At 48.0% G+C, this 9,965-nt stretch overlaps 1 long non-coding RNA gene across 2 annotated transcripts; it reads right to left on the bottom strand.

Moving 5' to 3' along the window:
* Positions 1 to 4,181: 4,181 nt before the first annotated feature.
* Positions 4,182 to 6,666, bottom strand: LOC110293628. Of its 2 annotated transcripts, XR_003836481.1 has the most exons (4): positions 6,283 to 6,666; positions 5,950 to 6,163; positions 5,322 to 5,439; positions 4,182 to 4,658 (listed from the first exon to the last, which is right to left on the bottom strand). It is a non-coding gene; the product is annotated as an uncharacterized LOC110293628 (long non-coding RNA). The 2 variants fall into 2 exon arrangements; XR_002377827.2 differs by lacking the exon at positions 5,322 to 5,439.
* Between the last annotated feature and the right edge of the window lie 3,299 nt (positions 6,667 to 9,965).

Raw genomic sequence — 9,965 nt, 5'->3', positions numbered from 1 at the left:
AAAAAAAAAAAAATAATAATAATTTATTTAATTTAATAAAATAAATTAATTTATTTAATTTAATAAAATAAATTAATGATGTTAATAATAGTGATGTTACTATTAACATCAATATTAATATTTTGTGTGTTATTATGTATTATGTATAATTGATTATATAATTACTACTACTACTAACAGACATCTCAAAAAACAAGAAATTAAATAAATAAAAAATATGGGTATTGAGTAAACACCTGATGTTGACCTCTGACCTCCTCATCCAGGTACACACAAATGCACCTCACACATACATTCCCAGCGCACAAACACACATGCAAGCAAGCAGATCCTCTGTGACTATATGTACACTAACCTAAGCATGTATGCATAGAATGTCTTTGTTTTGTTTTGAGACAGAGTCTCACATTGTGGGATCCAGCTGCCTTTGCCTCCTAAGGACTGGGACTAAAGACATGCGCCAGCATGTCTTGCCAAGACTGTTTTGTTTTTAGTTTTTTAAATTAATTAATTTTATGTATATGAGCACACTATCACTGTCTTCAGACACACCAGAAGATCCCATTACAGATAGATGGTTGTGAGCCACCATGTGTTTGCTGGGAATTGAACTCAGGACCTCTGGAAGAGCAGTCAGTGCTCTTAACCTCTGAGCCATCTCTCCAGCCCTCTTTCTTTTTTGAGGCAGGGTTTCTCTGTGTAGTCCTGGCTATCCTGGAATTCTGTCTATAGACCAGGCTAACCTCAAACTCAGAGATCTGCCAGCCTCTGCCTCCCGAGGGCTGAGATTGAAGGTGTGAGCCACCACTGCCTGGCTTGTTCTCTTTCTCTCTCAGTGGACTTCATCAGCGTTGTGTACCGGTGCCTGGGGGAAGAGATCATTTATAGGAGCAAGGCAGCCTTACCCTCGGCTGCACCGCTGAAGAAAATGTCACCCTCCCCCAGCAACCATGAACTGCTTAGAGATCCTGGGGAGGGGCGGGGCTTCTGTTTCTCCTCCATGATGCTCCCAGTATGGCGCAGGTAATCAGCTGCTTGCGAGATGGAGAGTACAGCAGCTGTGTCGTAGCCAGAGACAGTGTTCCACCACACTGCCCTTCCTCTCTCCCCTCTCCCGTGATCTTCCCCAGCCTTGCTTTTTGTTTGTTTTGAGGCGAATGTCATATGTCCCAGGCCAAGCATGTCCCAGACCTTGAATCTCCTGCTCCTCCTTGCTCCACCTTCAGGTCTTGAACTTGCCGCTGCGCACCCAAAGTTCCTACTTCTACCTCAGAATTGTTGAGGGTGTAATTGCGCCGCCACACCTGGTTTATGTGGTACTGGGGGATGAACCAAGACTTCATGTGTGCTAGGCAAACACTCTACCAACTCAGCTACATCCCCAGAAGGTAATTTCAGTGTGTGTGTGTGTGTGTGTGTGTGTGTGTGTTGTGTGTGTGTTTGTCAGAGGGTCTTTTGGGACTCAGATATTAGAATTGGGAAACTTACCAATCAGTACTTGTATTTTTAGAGTTAGGGTTATAGAGACAAAAAGTTCAAAATTCAAATAAGACAGAAATCCCCACATTTTAACAGTCAGAGCCTGACCCTGACTTGGAACAGCTCATATAAACATTCAGAGCCCAACTCCCTGTTACCCATGGTGCCTGGCCCTAAATGGCCCAGAAATGGCCAATTCAAAGTCCTTTACATTTTACTGCGTAACAACACAGCCAGCCTGTCCCCGCAGATAGGGACCCAGACAAATGGCCTGTGAGATAAGACCACACAACCAACACCCCACTGCTGAAAGACTTCCACCCCTCAGCCTGAAGATGGGAACCGGTCCCAGGGAGCTGAGCTGTAGCCACTCACTACGCAGTACAAGGCAGCTTCAAGAACGTGGCAATCCTCCTGCTTCAGCCTCCCAAGTGCCAGGATCACAGGTGTGAGCCACCACACCTGGCTCTTTACTGTGATTTAGCCCCCGCCTCCCCCCAACTTCTCTTGTTGGTTGGGGTTGTTTCTTTGTTGGTTTGTGTTTGAGACAGACTGGCCATATATCCCAGGCTGACCTTGAACTCATGGCCTTTTTGCCTTGGCTTTCTGAGTGCTGGGATCCTGGATGAACACCACCATGCCCTGCAACTCTCTTTTAGTTTACGTCAGTCACTCTGGTTGTTTAGAAGAAAACAAACCAGTTATTTTACAGACCATTCCTTCAGTGGGGTGTGTCTCATTCTCCTCCGGGTCACACTGGGATCTGACCTCCCTCTAGGCTAGATTGTTATAAAAGTGACACCATGTGACTCAGTCATTTCCAGAAGTGCCAGGTGTTTGTGTGCCTGATGTTAGGGTTTGTCACCTGCTATGGCTCTGGCAGGTTTTCCCATTCCATAAAGGTACAGTTTTCCCCCTTTCCAAGTAGAGAAGGGACAGTCTGCAGGGATACTTCCAGGTCACAAATATCCCCTTATATATGCTGGTTCCTACAGGGTCACGTCTCATCAGCAAGTTCCTATCCCCTTTGACTTTGTGGTCCTTACCCCCTGCTTCCTGAGATGGCTTCTCTCAGCCTTGTCTTTTAAGTCTCCTGCTGTAGGAAGCCATTGCTGTTAGCAGCATACAGGGCTCTGTGCTGGACACCTTTTTCTCGGTTGCAGGGGTGGACCCTGCCGCCAGACTGGCATGCGCTGGCTCATCCTAAGAAAGGAATCCTTCTAGAACCACACCCCCCAAACCAAGAGGCCAGAAGCAGATGGGAACAACAGATAAGCCCGGGGCTCACTCGTCAGGACCTTGACGGTGTCTGGGAGGGATCAGCTGAGACAAGGGGCTTGTCCTTCTGCCATGGGCTGTTCCTGGTGTGTTGTGGACCAGGGTAGGGCAGAGGCAGCGGTACAGGGCGTTCTGCGGGAAGACGGGCTGCAGGCAGGCCCCAAATAAGGACATACAAGAGGAAGCTTGGCTCCAGGAGCTTAGACGCCTCGACTTTGCGCAGGAAGCAAACCAACCAGCCCAGCCCAACTCCCAAATGTCACACAAGCTGCCAGCAAGGGAGCCTGGGGCTGTCAAGGGAATAGGATGCAGCTGGGAAGACATGGGATGCCTGGGTGCTTCTGGTTCCCCCATTGCTGGGACTTTGCTGGCCTCTGGGCTCCCAGTGGAGCGCGCCTTTATTCGTTGGGAAGTGAAGGGCTCTCTAGTCATATGGGAAAGGACACATTTGCCGTAGAATTACAAGTGGCTTCATGCCTCCCACTGCTTGCAAGCTGCGATGTGAGGAACTGACTGTGCAGGCTTCAGAAAGACCAAATAAATAAGCCGATAAATGAACCGTGAATCGCCAAAGATCCCTGAGCCACCAAAGAAAGGTTTTCAGACAAACCAAACTTTCTAAGGAGGAAAGGCTGGCCTGCTAGGCTCTGGTGTTGCTTAGGAGCAACCGGGGAGTTGATTGCCCCTATGGTTCTCTCAGGGCAACGCTGGCTGTCCGTGAACCTTTCAGAATGGCAAATGGTCACTTCATTTGAGCCAGGGCCACCAGCTTTGCCAGGTCGGTATTCTGAGCTGAAAGGACTTCTGGAAAAGGCAGGCATCTGGGAGAGATTCTTTCCTGGCTCACCCTGTGGCTGCCTGCATGAGAGTTGATGGTGATTGTGGGTGGATGGGGGCGGGGACTGTGAAAAAAAAACAAGTCATCTGAAGTCAGAGTGGACTTGAGTTCGAATCCCACCCTCTCCACTTCCTAGCTCTTTACTCTGCTAAGTGATAGGTTCCCACTGAGCCTCCACTTCCCTCCCTAAGGGGGGCACTGTGACATTTAACCTTGCTGGAGAAACGGACCCAGACAGTCTTGTGTGATTTTTTTTTTCCCTAGACATATGAACACATGTCTACTTACCAACCACAGACCAAAGAAACAATTCACACCCAAGTCTGGCTTGGTTTACCAACAGATTCAATTAGGGTTACTTAGGGGTGTGTGGCAGCTTGTGAGCTCTGCTCACAGAAGGCAGGTTTCTTACTCTCCCTAGTTAGCTGTCTGTCCACACATCCTCCGGGGCTGGGGTGGGGGCGGGGCTTGTGAGGCTCCCAGGGATGGGCGGCTCTTCCAGAGCTCCTTCTCTCAGTCAGTGGGCTGCCTGTAAATCCTGGGGTCTGGGCTTCAAGAGCGTCTCCCCTAGCAAGCCCCACCCCCACCCCTCTGTGTTGCAAGTGTGTCCCGGGTAGCACCCCTAGCAACAGCTAACTTTCTATATATCTTTAGGGAGGGGCAGAACCTCTTCAAGACACTCCCACTCTGAAAGTTTAACTGGCTCAGCCTTTAGAAACTAGCTTCCTGTGAGTAAGTGCCAGGTGCTGGGAGTTCAAGACCCTCGAGGGCCTCTTCAGGCCTCCAGGACAGTGTTTCACAGCCGATAGCACATTGCAATGAGTGCGACAAGGCACATATCAAGTGCTCCGAAATCCTCTAGTAACAGTACGGGGTCTGATGATGGTGATGATGGTGGTGGTGAGGGTACGGTGATGCTGACGATATGAACCTTGAGTGGGAAGTTGCAGCCAGTATAAGCTTGAGGTAGAGATAGGGACCAACCAGTCATCAGTAGGTGGCACAGGATGGATGCTATCATCCAGACAGACAATCCTGTCACCATCTCTCCATTTTCAGCAACCTTCAATAGAATTTAAAAGACTTTTATTACATACAGTGTGTGTGTTATACATGCCCAGACCACAGCACACACATGTATGAATATCAAAAAGTCAACTTTTGTTTTCAGACAGACTTCCCAAATAGCCCAAGCTAGCCTTGAACTCCTTACAATTGTGAGTCTCCAGAGCTTTTTTTCTTTTCTTTTTTTAATATTTCTATAAATTTTTAAGGATTTCATACAATTTGGGTTCTCTCCATTTTTAAAATAACCTCTTATGTGCATTGGTATTTTGCATGCATATATGTCTGTGTGAAGATGTCAGATCCCCTGGAACTGGAGTACAGACACTTGTGAGGTACACATGTACCGAGACTTAAACCCGGGACCTCTGGAAGAGCACCCAGTGCTCTTAACCTCTGAGCCGTCTCTCTAGCTTGGAGTTTCCAGCTTCTTAAGTGTTACGATTGCAGGCTTACTGGCCCTGTATGGTGGTACACAGCTTTAATCTCAAAGCTGGGAAGGCAGAGGCAGGTGGATCTCTGTAAGTTCGAGGCTAACCTGGGCTACAAAGTGAGTTCAGGACAACCAGGACTACACAGAGAAACCCTCTCTCAAAACAAAACCAAAATGATTATAGGCTTACACCCTCACACCCAGTTCAAACTTTAACAGCATACTTACCACCAAGATGATCTATTCATCTATTAATCCTAGATGGATTCGTCTGTTCCTCTGGCTGGGTCCTCTGAACTAATCATTTCTCCAGCCAGGGCGATGGCTCGGGTAGAGAGCCTGGGACCTATGTGGCAGAAGGACGGCACTGATTTTCCAAAATAGCCTTCTGGGGGTTGGAGAGACAACTCAGTGGCTAAGATCACTGGCTGCTCTTCCAGAGCAACAGGGTTCAATTCCCAGCACCCACACAGAGGCTCACAACCCTCTGTAACTGCAGTCCCAGTGGGTCTGACGCCCTCTTCTGGCCTCTGAGGGTACTGCTTACACGCGGTGCTCAGACATGGATACAGGCAATACACCCATACACATACATTTTTTTTTTTAAATAAAAGATTTCTTTTGAGGCAGAGGCATCATGGAAATCACTGTGTAGATCAGGCTGGCCTCAACTCACAGAGATCCACCTGCCTCTGCTTCTTCAATGCTGGGCTTAAATGTATGTACTATTTCCTCCAGCTAAACGAGTGGTTCTAAGCTCCTCCCCTTTACTCTAAGCCCCTCCCCTTTACTCTTCATAACCCACTCATTCAGCGAGTGTCTCACACAGGAAGGCCACGATACCCGTGTCTCTCACCTTCCACCATATGGATTCAGGTCGTCCAGAGCTCAGGTCATCCAAAACACCTTTGCTGGCTGAGCCACCTGGCTGGGGCTCTCTGTCACTGCTCTTATTGCTGCCTCCCGGCTTGGACATTTTGATTTGGGTATTTGTCTGTCGAAGTCTTTTCAAGAGCCAAGATGCTGTCTGGGGTTTGGCACATAGTAGACTCTCAGTAAAAATCGGTGGCCTGGGTGAATAGAGAGATCCAGTTAGACTACACAGGACTCGGCTGTGTTTGCTGGTGTGTCAGCAGAAGGCCTTCCTGAGGTCTGAGAGAGCCGTGATCACCGGACAGGAAACACCGACCTTATTGGGTGGTAGCCATCTGGGATTCGGCTGCGATGTGGATGGAGGAGGGTGAAGGGAAGCTCTTCCTTTCTCCAGAGCTGCAGAGCCGGCTGGTGGCCTCCCTAGGAACCCAATCCAATTAAGGGCCTGGCTTCAAGTCAACTTGGGTTCCCTTCCTGGCTGGAACAGCTTCCAAGTGACACACACACACACAAACCTGTAACTTCCCCAAGACAAGCCAGCGTCCTGGCTGGCAGAGCTGGAGGGGCGGGTGGGGAGTAGGGTTTCTGTTCCCTGGGGAACCACAGGTTTTGGGTAAAGTTGGGGGGAGGGAGAACAGAGCAGGGTGGCTACAAGCCAAGAGAAAGAACCAAAAGCAGGCCAGGGGTCAGGGTTCTGGGCTTTCTCTGCTCCCTTCTACCGGGTGACAGGGAACGGAACTAAACGAGGTGAGGAGGAAGATCCTGCCTTAGGCCACACAGCGCTCACTGCAGAACAGGAAAGACAAGCAGTGGGCCAGGTCAGAGGAGTGCAATCGAAGTTGGGTGTTTGTTTTGTTTGTTTTTTGTTTTTTTTTTTTAACAAGATTTATTTATTTATTCTATGTATATGAGTACACTATAGCTGTCTTCAGATACACAAGAAGAGGGCATCAGATTCCAGTACAGATGGTTGTGAGCCACCATGTGGTTACTGGGAATTGAACTCAGGACCTCTGGAAGAGCAGTCAGTGCTCTTAACCTCTGAGCCATCTCTCCAGTCCTTGTTTGTTTTTGGATGTTGCTTTGTCTTGCTTTTCTTTAAAGATTTATTTTCTTTGAAGCTGGGTATGGTAGTGCATGCCTTTAATCTCAGTGCTCATGAGGCAGAGTGCTGGGGAGGCCAAGCCAGCACCATGTCTACAGCCAGAGCTACACAAAGACACCCTGTATACAAATAACAAACAAACAAAGAAACAAACAAAAACCAAATAAAATTTACTTTAAATCATGTGTTTATGTGTGTCTTTGTGTCTCTGTGAGTATATGAGAATCAAGCTTGGGACCCCTGGAAGAGTGATACATGTTCTTAAATACAGAACCCCAGTCCCCCTCAACTGGTGTGTGTGTGTGTGTGTGTGTGTGTGTATGTGTGTGTGTGTATGTGTGTGTGTGTATGTGTGTGTTTAATTTGGTTGTTGTTTGTTTTGTTTTGGGCCAAGGTGGGCATGGTAGTTGGTGCCTAGCTCATGGCAATCAAATGGAAATCCCTTCCTTTTTTTCTTCCTTCTTTTTTCCCCTCCCCATCCTCCTTCTCCTCCCCATACAGCAAGGGTCCGGGGCACCCTGTAATTCCATGTGTACACAGGATGACCTGGAACGGCTCCCTTTTTAAAAAAAATTATTTTACTTATATGAACTGTCTTCAGACACACCAGAAGAGGGTATGGGATCCCATTACAGATGGTTGTGAGCCACCATGTGGTTGCTGGGAATTGAACTCAGGACCTCTGGAAGAGCAGCCAGTGCTCTTAACCGCTGCACAGTCTCTCCAGCCCGACCCGGAACTTCTTTCTGATCCTTCTGCTTCTACCTGCCTGGTGTTGGGATTACATGTTTGCATGACCAGGCTTGGTTCTCTTCAGTGCTGGGGACTGAACCCCTGGCTTGGTGCCTACAAGACAAGCCCTCTACCAACTGAGCCACCTCACTCTCTTCCTTCTTCCTCCTTCTTTTCTCCTCCTCCTTCCTCTTTTCCTTCTCCTCCTCTTTCTTCCCCCTTCTCCTTCCTCCCCCTTCTCCCTCTTCCTCCTCCTTCTCTTTCTTTGTTTTTTTTAAGACAAGGTTTCTCTGTGTATCCCTGTTTCAAAACTCTCTCTGTAGACCAGGCTGGCTTCGAATCCAGAGATCCACCTGTCTTTGCCTCCCGAGTACCCTTTCTTCATTTAAAAAAATTTTTGCCGGGCGTGGTGGCGCATGCCTTTAATCCCAGCACTTGGGAGGCAGAGGCAGGCGGATTTCTGAGTTCGAGGCCAGCCTGGTCTACAGAGTGAGTTCCAGGACAGCCAGGGCTATACAGAGAAACCCTGTCTCGAAAAAACCAAAAAAAAAAAAAAAAAAAAAAAAAAAAATTTAAAATATATTTTAACTTATTAATTTTATGTGTGTTAGTGTTTGTCTGCATAGATATATGCATACCACATACATGCCTGGTGCCTATGGAGGTGAGAGGGCATAGGATTTCTTGGAACTGGGGCTATCTATATGCAGCTGTGAGCCACTGTGCGGGTGCTGAGCATTGAACTCAGGCCTTTTGCGGGAGCAGCAGATATTCCTGGTTGTCGAGGCAACTCTCCAGCCCATCCCTTGTTTGCTTGTTGTTTTGAGGCAGGAACTTGCTATCTGGTTCTGTCTGATTCAGAGCTTTCTGTGTTTTTTATATTTTGTCTGTTGGTTTATTGGGACAGGGTCTCACTAGGGAGTCCTGGCTGTCCTGGAACTTGCTATATGAACCAGGTGGGCCTGGAGCTCACAGAGATCCACCTGTCCACAGTGCTGGGATGAAAGGAGGGCGCCATTTTGCTTCCACACTGCTTCCAATGGACACATTCTCCTGGAGATAGACAAGCTACTGTGAAGTGGTTTGTCTAAGTAATGCTGGGACGGGATTGGAAGGAAGGATCTTTTAACACGAAACCATGAAGGTAAAGGGGAGTCAGTGGTATAGAAAAGCAAGGGACATTTTTGGGGTGTCTACATTGGCCACAACTGTACAACTTAATTTTTTTTAAAAAATTTAGCTAGGCAGGATAACACACGCTTTCAATCCCAGCATTAGTGAGGCAGAGACAGACTGTGCCCTGTGAGTTCTAGGCCAGGTAGAGGTACACTGTGAGACCCTGTATAAAATGTTTAGATAACGTTTACCTGTGAATTTGTGGGGTGCAGACATCTGTGGGGAGACCAGCGGAGAACAGCTGTCATATTCCTCCATACTTCCTGTCTTGTTGCCTGGAGACAGGGACTCCCCGGGGACCTGAAAGCACCTGTTCCCACTAGGCAGTCACAACCTGGGGATTTGCATGCCTTCACCCCTAAAACCACCGGGGTTACAGGCAAACATGGTCACTGGTCTGTTTGTTTGTTTGTTTCTGAGTCTGTGTAGACCAGATTGGCCTGATCTTAGATTTCCTTTTTTTAAAAAAAAGATTATTTTCTTTGTATGGGTACACTGTAGATGCCTTCAGACACTAGAAGAGGGCATCAGATACCATTACAGATGGTTGTGAGCCACCATGTGGTTGCTGGGATTTGAACTCAGGACCTGCGGAAGAACAGGCAGTGCTCTTAACCGCTGAGCCATCTCTCCAGCTCTGGTTGTTTGTTTCTAGACAGGGTTTCTCTGTATAGCCCTGGCTGTCCTGGAACTCACTCTGTAGACCAGGCTGGCATCACACTCAGAGATCCACCTGCCTCTGCCTCCCGGGTCCTGGGATTAAGGCGTGGGCCATCTTGCTTGGCCAGGCTTGCTTTTCCTCTCAGGTGCTGGTGATTCAACTCAGGACCTCTTGCTTGTACAACACACACCATAAACAATCTCCAGCTCTTTTTTTTTTTTTTTTTTTTTTTTTTTTACTTTTTTGAGACCGTCGGCTAGGTAACTCAGGCTGCCCAGGAATGCACGTTTGTCTGTCTGCCTGCCTCAGATCAATGCGATGACAA

Source organism: Mus caroli, chromosome 4 (assembly GCF_900094665.2).
Source record: "Mus caroli chromosome 4, CAROLI_EIJ_v1.1, whole genome shotgun sequence".
Classification (NCBI taxonomy): domain Eukaryota; kingdom Metazoa; phylum Chordata; class Mammalia; order Rodentia; family Muridae; genus Mus; species Mus caroli.
The sequence above is the reverse complement of the archived record's forward strand: the minus strand, read 5'-3'. Positions and strand labels throughout refer to the sequence as shown.